The sequence below is a fragment of the Sus scrofa genome, chromosome 3 (assembly GCF_054392235.1).
Source record: "Sus scrofa isolate SSC_HxYL_T2T_F1_AM1 chromosome 3, Sscrofa_HxYL_maternal_Yorkshire_Landrace_v2.0, whole genome shotgun sequence".
NCBI classification, from domain to species: domain Eukaryota; kingdom Metazoa; phylum Chordata; class Mammalia; order Artiodactyla; family Suidae; genus Sus; species Sus scrofa.
Genome location: NC_139385.1, coordinates 104234683 through 104249806, shown reverse-complemented (window position 1 = coordinate 104249806; position 15124 = coordinate 104234683). Strand labels below are relative to the sequence as shown.

At 36.1% G+C, this 15124-nt stretch overlaps 1 protein-coding gene across 4 annotated transcripts in view; it reads left to right on the top strand.

The window, feature by feature from the left end:
* GTF2A1L (general transcription factor IIA subunit 1 like) overlaps nt 1-15124 on the top strand; it is an 85370-nt gene that overhangs the window by 15579 nt on the left and 54667 nt on the right. The window lies entirely within an intron of this gene.

Below are 15124 nucleotides of genomic sequence, written 5' to 3'. Positions count from 1 at the left end.
GGATCTGAGCTGCGTCTGCAACCTACACCACAGCTCATGGCAACGCCAGATCTTAACCCACTGAGCAAGCGCAGGGACTGAACCCGCAACCTCATGGTTCCTAGTCGGATTCGTTAACCACTGCACCATGACGGGAACTACCAGAAATTCTTATTTCTTAAAGCAAGTTTCAATTAGCCCTACTTGTTTATTTTTCCTGTGTCCACTACCAGAGATCTTGTTTTTAATGCAGGTTTAACATTCTGTTTTATAAAATAAATTTCTGACAGTTTTTGATGTGCTCCTATTTTAAAGTGCATATGACTATGTTAAGTTTTTCCACAGTGTAGGAATTTTGTTTTCCAATCTTATAGTATTTTGGAAAACTAGAAACTCAGGTCTTCACTGGAACTCCAAAAAGTAGGAGCAGAAGGAGAGAGATGGATATGGTAGTTGTATCTTCTTTGGTTCTTTTTTCTTTCTGGCCTGCCCTCTCCATCATCTTCATTACCCTGTTCATGTGTGTGTGTGTGTGTGTGTGTGTGTGTGCTTTTTAGGGCTTCACCTGTGGCATATTGTAGTTCCCAGGCTAGGGGCTGAATTGGAGCTATAGCTGCCAGGCAATGTGGGATCTGAGCCATGTCTATGACTACACCACAGCTCACAGCAATGCCAGATCCTTAACCCACTGAATGAGGCCAGGGATTGAACCTGCATTCTCATGGATACTCATTGGGTTCATATCCTGCTCAGCCACAACAGGAACTCTTACTTGCTCTTTTAATTATTTACCTTTCTGACTGCTTCCTTTTATCTCCTTCATGAGCTCCTCTTTATCTGCCCCTCTTCTTTTCTAAGGTTCTGTTCTCAGCCAATTTATCTTATTTGATGTTTCTGTGGGCAATTTTTTTTTTTTTTCTTTTTTTGCCTTTTTAGGGCCACACCTGGCAGGATATGGATATTCCCGGACTAGGGGTTGAATCAGAGTTACAGCCCCTGGCCTACACCACAGCCACAGCAGTGCAGGACCTGAGATGCATCTGGGGTAATTCTGGATCCTTTACTCACTGACCAATGCCAGGGATTGAATCTGCATCTCCATGGATACCAGTCAGGTTAGTCATTGCTGAGCCACAGCGGGAACTACCTCCTGGGCAATATTACGCATTTTCATGGTTTTAACTACTGTTTGTTAATGACTGCATTTCCAACCCTATTATTTCTTTGAGCTTCATTCTCAATGTCTCTTACCCTTCTAGACAGCTTTCTCTGAATGTCACAATAAGACATTGTTGCCTCATTAGAGATGCTGCATGGTACCACTGCCCACCTAGTCTCCTAAGCTAAGGACTTTAATGATCTTTTGGCCCTTTCCCCCCTTATTCTCCTTATATCATGTGCTTTTTAAAAATTATTTAAAAAATAGTAAAATATATACAGTGGATCTTGAACAGTTCAGGGATTATGGATGCCAAGCCCTACACAGTGGAAAATCTGCATATAACTTAATAGTCAACCCTCTGTATCCATGGTTCCACATCTATAGATTCAACTAACTGCAGATCTTGTAGAACGTATTTATTGAAAAAAATCCACATATAAGCACATGTGCACATTTCAAACCTGTTTTGTTCGATGGTCCACTGTATCACATAAAATTGACCATTTTAACCATTTTTAGGTGTACAGTTCAGTGGCATTAAGTACGTTCATTGTTGTGTAACCATCACTACTATCCATGTCTAGAACTTTCTAATCATCCCAAACTGAAATTCTGTACCCATTTAGCAGTAATTCTCCATTATCCCCTCTCTTCAGTCCTGGTAACTTCTATTCTACTTTCTGTTTATGAATTTGACTACTCAGATACCTCATAAGTGGTATCATACAGTATATGTATTTTTGTGATTGTCATATTTTACTTAACATATTTTCAGGGTTCATTCTTGTTATAACATATGTAAGAATTTCATTCTTTTTAAAGGCTGAATTATATAATTTTTGACAACTTTTAAAGCTAAGTATTTCTGGAATCTGTTTCCTCTTCTCCACCCCAGCTGCCATTGCCCATTGTTTCTCATTCAGGATAATACAGTTTCTAACTGATTTATTAGCCTGTAGTCTTTGCTGTTTCTTACTCCACTCTTCCCAATCCATCCATCCTAGAGGTTAAAAGCTTCAGGGATCAGAAATGTTTTGAATCCCTTCTCCATCCCTTAATAACTACATGACTTGGGCAAGTTACTGTTTCTTCATCTGTAAAATACAGGTAATAATATCTACCATAGAATTGTGGTGGTAGGAGGGTTATGTGCAGTGCTCAGCAGTGTACTGCATGGCACATGGTAGGAACTCAGTGCACATCAGCTGTGATCTCTACTCCTCATGGCTACCATAGATTTATCCAACATGCAGCCTGCTTAACATGTCACTGGCTGCCCATTACCTACAGGATAAAATTTAAGCTCCCTGTACAAAAGTTAATAAACAGAAAGCTCAATTAAATAGAGTTGGGATTCCCTGAAGGGGGTGCTTTTATGCCCTGTGACAATAGCAGAGCCCAACTGGAAGAAGGACCCCTCTCCTTTCCAAACAAAAATTTAGCCAATGAAAAGCTAGGGACTTTTGGGAGTTCCTGTCGTGGCTCAGTGGTTAATGTATCTGACCAGGAACCATGAGGTTGTGGGTTCGATCCTTGGCCTTGCTCAGTGGGTTAAGCCTCTGGCATTGCCATGAGCTGTGGTATAGGTAGGTGGCTTGGATCTGGCATTGCTGTGGCTCTGCCATAGGCCTGTGGCTACAGCTCCTATTCCACCCCTGGCCTGGGAACCTCCATATGCCATGGGTGCTGCACCAGAAAAGACAAAAAAAAAAAAAAAAAAAAAAAAAAAGCTAGGGACTTTGTTTGCTGTAGCCCCTCCAACTTCCTTTTCCTCTCTCTACAAACTTTCTTCCCTTGAGGGTATATGCACGTGGCTCGCCATGGTTGCACACCCCAAATCTGTGTTCATCCTGAATAAACCTACTTTTGCCTGAGAAATATCTGGTAGTTTGTTTTAGGTCAGTATTCTTAATGTGAATGCAAGGACCCCTATGTTCTTTCTCTGCTAGAGCTTCATAGTTACTCTTTTTTTTTACTTGATGCCAACGACTTTATTGGGAACAACAAATTGAGCAATTTTCTGTGCTAACTTTGTTGTTTCCTGCCTCTCTTGGCTTTGCTATCCCCTCTGCTTTGTGCCTGGTTCTTCTCCCACCAACCTTCCTTCTGGCTAATTCCTACATATGCATTTATTACTTCCTCCAGAAATCTTACTTTAATACCTTTCTATCTACTCCTCCTCCCTTTCATTATTAGGTCAGGTATATCTCTTCTGTGTTATCTTAGCACCTTAAGCATATATGTCTGTCATAATGTAGTTAAAAGATAGGTTAAAATGTCCTGTGTGCATTGAGAGGTATATTTTATTAATCTTTGTATCCCCAAAACCTAAGAGTGTGTGTGTGTGTGTGTATACACAAACATATATATACTGGAATATAAACTTTTAATAGTGAAACAGGATTTATGTTTATTTGGTTCAACAGTTCTTAACTCTGGCTAAATAGTAGAATTATTGGGGCTTTAAAAAAAATTCGGATCTGCCCCAAGGAATTTGGAGCTAATTGATCTGGAGTGAGGTCCACTCATTAGTGTTAAAGTTTTCTGAGGTGACTGTAATATGTAGAACAATCACATATTAGTATATGTGATATAAGATGTAATATGTAACATAAGGACCACTGATCTAGCTCAAAATCAATGTAAGAATGAAAAAATGGATGCAGTGATGGGATTAGAGAATATATAACTTTAAGTAAGAGCTTTTAGTTTTCTTCTAAATCCATTCTGATATTCCTCTAAAATATAAAATATATTAGTAGTTACTTGAATTCATGATTCAGTTAATTGAGCAGATGTATTTTGAGTCACTAATGCTACTTCTAAATTTATATCACTAAATCAGATTTTTAAACCAGATTTGTGATTTTTAAAAAAAATTTTTTAAAGGAAAAAGGTCAATTTAACAAAATAACTTTTCTTTTGTGTTTGTCAAAGTATATTTGAGTATATTTCATGCCAAATGAGAGTAGAGTGGCATGGGATACACTGTACATGGTGAGGTAATATATATACTCATTATTGGCATCATGTTATGGTAGATATCTGGATTAAGTTCCCCTTAAGAAAAGAAGATGTACCCTGACATTATGATTATAGGCAATAAGATTTTCACAGAGTTTGAAAATGAGAAAAGAAAGTATTTTATACCTTAAGTTTGTCCTGTTTTATGTATATCCCCACATATGGATGTGAAGTTCTCTCAGTCTTTACCAGCCATTGGAAAAATATTGTTCTTCATTAGAGGAAAGTGTAAATTGAAAAGGTTGGAAGCTGGATTTGGCAAACAAAGCTCTATCTTGAAGCATCCTATACATTTGCTTATGATACCCAGCCATAGAAGCCATATGCAATGGAAAAGAAATTGGTGAAGCTGAGAATCTTGGAAATCATTGAGCTGGTTTGTTTTAGAGCAGAGCAAGAAAAGCAAAGCAGTGCCTCATCTGCACCAGAACTCTTGACATCTCTCCATGGTCAGCCAGAATCCACAGAATAATCAGCAGTAACTTTTCTTTAACATTCAGCAGGATAAAAATATAGTGCTTCTCAGGGCAGTCAGCACCTGATTTTAATCATTATTTGCACGTCGGCACAATTAAAAAATTCTTATGTTGTGAGACCTTTTTTGGAACCTGGAAACTGACTTTGTAATAATGAAATATTTTGCTAAAAAAATTTGGTACTGTCTATACTGAAAGAACCCCTTAAGTGCTTGGAGACACATGGTTTTGTTGCTTCAGTAGAGAGAGCACTGCTGTATCTCTTTTAGCACATGGTATACATTGGTGCCAAGACAGCCCATAATTCTAAGTGAAGTTTTGTTGGCTGTCATGAAACTCAAATACATTAGAGTGAATGTATTGAATTATTGTCTTTTCTAAAACATTTGTCAAATAGTGTGGGGAAAATGTTAAATTATTTATGCAAATTTTTTAGTGGCTTTTTATTTATTTTTTGTCTTTCCACATAAAATTTATTTATTTATTTTTTGGATTGTTGCTGTTTTTTTATTTATAGTGGCTTTTTAAAGGACAATATTTGAAGCCCATGATTGATCCTTGGAGAGACATTTACTTTTTTTTTGAGAGAATTAAAACTTCCTTGTAACAGTTTGACTTGGGGAAGTTCACTAATCTATGTAGTGGGTGTTTGGCTATCTAAAAGGCTTAAGTCTTTCTACACATCAGCCTACAGTAGCAACTATGGATGTTGCTATAAAACTGCTGGCTATTTTGGTCAAACTACCATCTTGGAAAAAGAGATTGGAGTCAGGTAATCATATGAACTTTCTGATGGCTGGTGGAACTGCTTCTGAAGAAAGAAGTTGAGAATGACAAGACTCTTTTGCAGTTAATGATACTAAATTTAGATTTACCTTTTCCTAGAATAAAGAAGATCCCATCAATAAGTAAAATAGGGTGATGCTACATAAATTCAACTGCAAGAGTCCTGGAATCTTTTAATATTTCTAAAGGAGCTTATACTAATGTGGTAAAGACCATAAAAGCTCTGATTCATTTTGTAAAGAAGATCTTGTGGTTTAAGGTTTTCAGTACTTGTTGCTATTAAAATAAGCTGATCCCAGCATGTGGTTTAGGTCCAGGACTAACCTTAACCTAATTTACTTTTCATAATATTCAGATTTTTGGGGGTTAAATTTACATGCAATAAAATTCACCTAAAATATAGTTTTTAGATGTACAATATGAATTTTGACAAAACACTGCAGTTACATAACCACTACCACAACTGAGAGAATATTTCCACATCACCCCAAAGAGGTCTCTCAGGCCACTTTGAGGTCAGTACCCTCCCTCCACCTCTGGTCTGTGGCAATCACTCACAGATCTGTTTTATTTTGGTTAGGCTTACTTTTGGCAAAATGTCGAACAAATGAAATCATGCAGTATGTAAATGTAACATGGTATATTTGAGATTCATCCATGTTTTAACGTATATTAGTATATTGCATTGTACCATAATTTGTTCATCTATTCACCAGTTCAACATTTGCACATTTGGATTTATCCATTTTGGGCATTTGTGATTAAAGGCCCTAAAAACATTCATGTATGGGTTTTTTTTTTTTTTTTTTTTTTTTTTAATCTTTTTGCCATTTCTTGGGCCACTCCTGCGTCATATGGAGGTTCCCAGGCTAGGGGTCTAATCGGAGCTGTAGCCACTGGCCTACGCCAGAGTCACAGCAACGCGATCCGAGTCGCGTCTGCAACCTACACCACAGCTCACGGCAACGCTGGATCGTTAACCCACTGAGCAAGGGCAGGGACCGAACCCGCAACCTCATGGTTCCTAGTCGGATTCGTTAACCACTGAGCCACGATGGGAACTCCCTCATGTGTGGGGTTTGTAGGGTTTTTTTTGGTTGGTTTTTTTTGTTTTGGTGTGGACTTAGATTTTCCTTTATTTTGAGTAAATACCTGGGAGTTGGGATTTCTAGATCATATGACCCCTGTGTGCTTATAAGAAACTGCCAAACTCATTTCCAGAGTGGTGGTATTCCCACCAGCAATGGTGGACTGTAAATTTCTGCTAGAAATGGGTAAGATTTGCAGTTGCTTCACATCCTTGCTGTTTAACGCTGTCTTTTGGAGAGTAGTTTGTGATTTTGATGAAGGTTAATTTATTCTTTTTTCCTTTGTAATGTGTCTTATTTAACCAAAGGTTGAGAAGATCATCTAATGCTTCTAAAAATTTTGTGGATTTTATATTTAGGACTGTGATCCATTTTGGGTTAATTTTTGTATATAGTTCAAGGTTAGGATTTAGTTTTTTTGGGGTGTGAGTCATGTGGATGTTCAGTTTTAGCATTACTTCCTGAAAAGACTACCCTGTCTCCATTGAGTTGCCCAAAGTACACTGAGTATCTAAAACATGTTCACTTTTTTTTTTCTTTTTCTTTTTTTTTTTTTTTTTTTTGGTCTTTTTAGGGCTGTGCCTGTGCATATGGAAGTTCCTAGGCTAGGGAACTAATTGGAGCTGTATCAGCTGGCCTATACTACAGCCATAACAATGCGGGAACCAAGCCAAGGGAACCACACCACAGCTCATGGCAACACCAGATCCTTAACCCATTGAGCAAGGCCAAGGTTCGAACCTATGTTCTCATGGATACTAGTCAGGTTCGCTACTGCTGAGCTACATTGGGAACTCCCTGAAGCATGTTCACTTTTAATGAAAACCAATTATCATATGTGTTGTTGGTTTACTTCTGGACTTTTACTCTGTTTCGTTAATTCATGTGTCTTTTCACTGGCACTACATTGTCTTGATTATGGTAGCTTTGTAATAAGTCTGGACATCAGAGAGTGTAGGTTTCTTAATTCTGTTCTTTTTCAAAGTTATTTTGGTAATTTTAATTATTTGCTGTTCCAAGTAAATGTTAGAATGACCATATCAGTTTTTATAGAAAAAAAGCTGCTGGGATTCTGATTTGGGTTTTGTTGGATCTATAGATTAATAAGGGGAGAATTGACATCTTCACAGTCCTCCATTTCATTGATACATCTTTTATTTAGGTCTTTAACTTTTATTAATGTTTTATAGTTTTCAGCATAGATATATCGCACATATTCTGTTATATTTTTATCTAAGTATTTCATGGTTTGGGGTGGTGTTATAAATAATATTAAAAAAACAACATAGGAGTTCCTTGGTGGCCTAGCAGTTAAGGATTTGGTGTTGTCACTGCTGTGGCTTGGGTTCAATCCCTGGCCTGAGAACTTCCACATGCTATGGCCATGGCTTAATAATAATAATAATAATAATAATAATAATAATAAAATTTAAAAAAGAAAAACAACTTTATATTTTTAAGCTTCATCTGCATTACTTTTAAAAATACCCTCTCAAAGGTAGGATCAGAGGGAAAAAAATTGTAAAGATGTCCATGGTTCTTGAAATACATTGCCACAATATTTTCAAAAGCGATTATACCAGTTTTTCCTGCTACTAGCACTCTCTATCAGTTTTACCACCTTCTCGTCAGTTTATTAGCACTATTGATTTTGTCTATTTTTTTCTTTTGTGGTAAAAATTTACCTTTTGACCATTTTTTTTATTGTACAGTTCAGTGTCATTAAGTGCATTCACACTGTTGTGCAACTGTCACCACCATCCATCTCCAGAACATTTTTATTTTCCCAAATTAAAACTCCATGCCCGTTAAACAGTAACTCCTCATTCCTCTCTCACCTCAGCCCCTGGGAGCCACCATTCTACTTGCTGTCTCCATGAATTTGACTACTTTAGGTATCTCAAATAAGTAGGTCAGATAGTATTTGTTATTTTGGGTCCCTTTTCACTTAGCATAATGTCTTCAGTGTTCATCCATGTTGTAGCATATTAGAATTGTCCTTTTTATGCTTAAATAACATTCCATTGTATGTATATACCATGTTTTGTTTATCCATCTTTCTGTGAACACTTGGGTTGCTTATACCTTTTGACAGTTGTGATTAATGCTGCTGTAAACTTGAGTGCACAAATATCTTCTTCAGTCCCTGCTTTCAATTATAGCCATAGTATATACAATATATAGCTAGATGTGGAATTGCTGGATCATTTAGCAGTTCTATTTTTAGTTTTTAAAGCACCTACCATACATAACGTTCCATAGAGGCTGCGTCATTTTACATTTTCACCAGCAGTGTACAATTTCTCCATATCCTCACCAGCACTTATTTTCTGTTTTTTTTTTCTTTAATAATTGCCATCCTAATGGGTATAAGGTGGTGTCTTACTCAGTTTTTGATTTCCATTTCCTTAATGACTAGTGACATTGAACATCTTTTCATGTGCTTAATGCCATTTGTATATTTTCTTTTTTAATTTAATTTTACTGCAGTATAGTTGGCTTATAATGTATTAGTTTCAGGTGTACAGCAAAGTGAATCAGTCATACATATAAATATATTCATTATTTTTCCAGTATAGGTTATTACAAACTTTTGAGTAGATTTTCCTGTGCTATATTATAGGTTCTCATTAATCATTTATTTTATGCAGTAGTGTGTATACATAATTCCCACCCTCCCAATTTTTCCCTCCCCACAGTGGTTTTACTTGTGGTAACTGTAAGATTGGTTTCGAAATCTGTAAGTTTTTTTTGTATTAGATTTTACACGTAAGTGATATCGTGATATTTGTCTTTCTCTGTCTTAGTTCACTTAGTATGATAATCTCAGGTCCATCCATGTTGCTACAAATGGCATTATTTCATTCTTTTTATGGCTGAGTAATATTCCATTGTTTATATATACCACATCTTTATCTGTTCCTCTGTTGATGGATATTTTGGTTGCTTCCATGTTGTGACTATTGTAAATAGTGTTGCAGTGAACATTGGGGTGTATGTATCTTTTAGAAATAGAGTTTTCTCTGAATATATGCTTAGGAGTGGGATTGCTGGATCGTATGATAATTCTCTATTTAGTTTTTTAAGGAAACTCCATGCTGTCATCCATAGTGGTTGCACTAGTTTACATTCCCACCAACAATGTAGGAGGGTTCCCTCTTCTCCACACCCTTGTCAGCATTTATTGTTTGTAGACTTTTTAATGATGGCCATTCTGACTGGTGTGAGATGATACTTCACTGTAGTTTTTATTTGTGTTTCTCTAATAATTTGTGATGTTGAGCATCTTTTCATATATTTTTTGGTTATCTGTCTTCTTTGGAGAAATTCTATTTAGATCTTCTGCCCAACTTTTGATTGGGTTTTTTGTTTTTTGATATAAAACTCCATGAGATCTTTGTGTATTTTGGAGGTTAATCTCTTGTTGATAACTTTGTTTGCAAAAATTTTCTCCCATTCTGTGGGTTGTCCATTTTTTTATGGTTTCCTTTTGAGTTTAATTAGGTCACGTTGGTTTATTTTTGTTTTTATTTTCTATCCTAGGAGGTGGATCAAATAAGATATTGCTCTGATTTATGTCAAATAGTGTTCTACCTATGTTTTCCTCTAGGAGTTTTATAGTGTCTGGCCTTACATTTAGGTCCTTAATCCATTTTGAGTTTATTTTTGTGTATTGTGTTATAGACTACGCCATTTCTCTATTTTCTTTGGAGAAATGTCTATTTAAGCCCTTTGCACATTTAAAAATCATGTTTTTCATTTTATTGTTGCATGTAGATCTTTATATATATATTCTGAATATTAATTCCTTATCATATGTGATTTGCAAATACTTTCTCCCATTTTGTGGGTTACCTTTTCACTTTTTTTTTCTTTTTAGGGCTGCACCCATGGCATTTGGAGGTTCCCAGGCTAGGGGTTGAATTGGAGCTGTAGTGGCTAGCCTATACCACAGCCACAGCAATGCCAGATCTGAGCCAGGTATGCAACCTGTACCACAGCAATGCTGGATAGGATCCTTAACCTACGGAGTGAGTGAGGCCAGGGATCGAACCTGCATCCTCATGGATCCTAGTCAGATTTGTTTCTACTGAGCCAAGAAAGGAATGCCACCTTTTCACTTTTTTATAGTGTTCTTTGATGCACAAAGGTTTTTAATTTTGATGAAGTTCATTTTGTCTATTTTTTTCTTTTTTCTTTTTTTTGTCTGTACTTTTGATCTATGAAATCATTTTCAAATGTAATGTCATGAAGAGTCTCCCCTATGATTTTTTTCTAAGAGTTGTATAATTTTAGCTCTTGGGTTTAAGTTTTTACTCCATTTTGAGTTAATTTTTGTATATGATGTGAGGTAAGAGTCGAGTTTCATTATTTGTATGTAGGTATTTTAGTTTTCCCAGCAGCATTTGTTGAAAAGATTGTCCTTTCCCCATTGAATGGTCTTGTCACTCTTGTTGAGAATCATTTGAGCATATATGAGAGTGTTTATTTCTAAGCTCTCTGTTCTATTCCATTTGTCTATTGTCTGTTTTTATGCAAATAAACTCTTTTGACTACTGTAGTTTTATAGTAAGCTTTGAAATCAGGATGAGACCTTCAATTTGTATCTTTTTCAAGATTGTTTTGGTTATTCAAGGCCCCTTGAGATTCTGTATGAATTTCAAGATGGGTTATTCTGTTTGTGCCAAAAATGTCATTTGGATTTTGATAGGGATTGTGTTGAATCTTAGATGGCTTTGAGTAGTATCTATATATATATATGTATATATATATATTTTTTTGTCTTTTTGTCGTTGTAGGACCACATCTGTGGCATATGGAGGTCTAATTGGAGCTGTAGCTGCTGGCCTACACCAGAGCCACAGCAATGCTGGATCCTTAACCCACTGAGTGAGGCCAGGGATTGAACCCGCAACCTCATAGTTCCTAGTCGGATTCGTTTCCACTGCACCACGAAGGGAACGCCTAGTGTCAGTATCTTCAGGGTATTAATTATTTAATTTCCTATGGTACATGGAAATTCCCAAGCTTGGGGTCGAATTGGAGCAGAAGCTGCCAGTCTACACCACAGCCACAGCAGTGCCCAGATCTGAGCTACATCTGTGACCTATACCACAGCTCACATCAATGCCGGATCCTTAAGGCACTGAGTGAGGCCAGGGACCAAACCCACATCCTCATAGATACTAGTTGGGTTCACTACTGTTGAGCCACAACGGGAACTCCAAGTGTTCTTTTAAATCATGAAGGGATGTTGAATTATGTCAAATGCTTTTTCTTCATTTATTTAGGTGATGGTATGGGTTTTTTCCCTCTTCATTCTCTTAATGTGCTGTATTACATTGATTTTTAATATGTTGAACCACTTTTGCATTTCAGGAATAACTCTCACTTGGTTATGATATGTAATCCTTTTAATATGCTGTTGAATTCTATTAGTATTTTTTTGAGGATTTTTGAGGATTGGTGTTAATTCTTCTTTGAATGTTTGGTAGAATTCTCTAGTTCTTTTTTTTTTTTTTTTTTTTCCTTTCTTTTTAAGGCCACGTCCACGGCATATGGAGGCTAGGGGTCCAATTGGAGGCTAGGGGTCCAATTGGAGCTGTAGCTACCGGCCTACACCACAGCCACAGCAATGCAGGATCTGAGCTGCTTCTTCGACCTACACTGCAGCTCACCGCAACGAGAGAGGCCAGGGATAGAACCTGCAACCTCATGGTTCCTAGTTGGATTTGTTTCCGCTGTGCCACGATGGGAACTCTGAATTATCTAGTTCCACCAAACATCTAGACTGAATGCCCCTTTGGTCTTGGGCATTTCTTTGTTGAGAGGTTTTTGATGACTAATTCAATCTCATTACTGGTTATGGGCTTAGTAATAATATTTTCTCTTTCTTCATGATACAATCTTGGTAGACTGTGGGGTTTTTTTTTTTTAGGAATTTGTTCATTTCGTCTAGGTTTTCCAATTTGTTAGCATACAGTTACTCATAGTATTCTTTTATAATTCCTTTTATTTCTATAAAATCTGTAGTAAAGTTTCTTTCTTTCTTCTTTCCTTCCTTCCTCCTTTCCTTCCTTTTTGTTTTCTCCCTTTTTGTTGCATATATTCAGGAGCTCTGATGTTTGGTGCATATATGTTTGTAATTATTATAGCTTCTTGGTGAATTCTTTTATCATTATAGAATGTTTTTCTTTGTTCTGTGTAATGCTGTTTTAGGTAATAGTAGTGTTTGTCTGATAGTAGCATAGCTATCCCAACTCCTTTGGTTACTATTTGTATGCAATGTCTCTTTTCATTGTTTTACTTTCAACCTATGTGTGTCCTTAAATCCAAGGTGAGCCTCTTGTAGACAGCATATAGTTGGAAACTTGTTTTTATCCATTCTTCCAATCTGTCTCTTTTGATTGGAGAGTTTAATCCATTTATACTTAAAGTAAATACTGATAGGGGAGGACTTACTCTTGCCATTTTGTTGTTTTCTGTGTGTCTTTTAGCTTTTTTCCTCATTTCTTCCCTTACCACATTCTTTTGTGCATAGTTGATATTTTTGTAATGACGCATTTGATTCCTTTCTCACTTCCTTTTGTGTGTACTCTATAGATATTTTCTTTGTGTTTATGATGGAGATTACTTATAGCATATTAAGTCATAATAATCTAATTTGAAGTGATAACAGTTCAAACATTAATTTCATATAAAAAACTCTACTCCTTTTCAGCTCCACCCTTCCCCACTTTATATTATTGATGTCCCAAGTTACATCTTTATATATTATGTATTCCTTAATATAAATTTATATTTATAATTTTATGCTTTTGATTCTTACATCTCATAGAGGAATAAAAAGTAGATAAACTAAAATTATGATAATGCTGGTTTTTATATTTGTCATTGCATTTACCCTTATCAGAGAACTTATTTTTGTGTGGCTTCAGGTTACTGTCTGACTTCCTTCATGTCAATTTAGAGGACTCTTTAGTATTTATTGTAGGTAGATCTAGTGGTAATAAACTTCTTGAACTTTTATCTGGAAATGCCTTATTTACAAGACAGTTTCCCAGATAAAGAATTCTCAGTTCAGTCTTTTCTCTCAACACTTTAAATACAGATCATACCACTGGCTTTTGGCTTTCAAAGTTTCTGGTGAGTAATCTGCTTGTTATCTCACTGAAGATCCCTTGTATGTGATGAGTTGCTTTTCTCTTGCTGCTTTAAATAGTAATGTTTTAAAATTTCAGTTTCTAATTATTTATTGTTACTATATAGCCATGTAATTTTTGTAAATTGACTTAAATCAGTCTGTTTATGAAACCTCCAAATTTGTATGTTCAAATCCTAACCCCCAAAGGTGGTGGTAATTAGGAGGTGGGGCCTTTGGGAGGTGATTAGGTCATGAGGGTGGAGCTTTCATTAATGGGATTAGCTGCCTTAAAAGAGACCCCATAGGGCTCCCTAGTGCCTTTACCATATTGAAGACAGTGAAAAGTCATCATCTGTGAAGCAGAAAGTGGGCTCTCACCAGGTAATGAATCTACTGGCGTCTTGATTTTGGACTTCCCAGCCTCTACAACTTTGAAAAATAATTTTTTATTGTTAATAAGCCACTTAGCCTATGGTATTTTGTTATAGCAGCTCAAATGATATAAAACCATTTCATTTTCCTTTTAATATCCTTGAGATCTATGGTGACATCCCTTCCTTAATAACTAATACTGTTAACTTGCTTCCTTTCTTTTTTTGTCAGTCTGGCTAGATTTTTTTTCATTTTCATTTATCTTTTCAAGGAATGAACTTTTGGTTTGATTGACTTTCTTTCTGTTCTCAGTTTCATGTATCTTTCTTTTTATCTTTATTCTGTGTTTGCTATGAGCTTAATTTGTTCTTCTCTTTCTAGTTTCCTAAGGTGGAATTTTAGGCCATTGATTCAAGACTTGTTTCTTTTAAAATATAATTGTATAATGCTATAAAATTCCCTCTAGATACGGCTTTAGCTACAACTCAGGTTTTGGGATGTAGTATTTTTGTTTACATTCAACTAAAGTTATGCTTTAATTTCCTTTGTTTTATTCTTTGACCCATGAGTATTTAGAAATGTGATGTTTAATTTGTAAGTATTTGGAGATTTTCCAAATCTTCCTATTACTGATTTCTGGTTTAACTCCTTTGTGCTAGGAGAACATACTTTGTGTGTGTTAAATTTGTTGAGGTTTATTTAATGACTCAGCATATGGTCCATTTGGTGAACATTCTTCATGCTCTTGAAAAGAATGTGCATTTGGCTGTTTGGGGGCAGAGTATTCTATAAGTGCCAATTGGGTTCAGTTGGTTGAGTATATTATTTAGGTCTTCTATATTCTTACAGAATTTCAGTTTACTTTTTGTATTGATTACTGAGAGAGGAATGTTGAATTGTCCAATTATAATTGTGGATTTGTCTATTTCTCTTTTCAGTTCTGTCTGTTAAGATTTATATTTGTCTTTTTGTGTTTGGTTTGTTTGTTTATTTATTTATTTATTTATTTATTTATTTATTCTTTTTCTAGGGCTGCTTCCCGTGGCATATGGAGGTTCCCAGGCTAGGGGTCTAATCGAAGCTGTAGCCACCA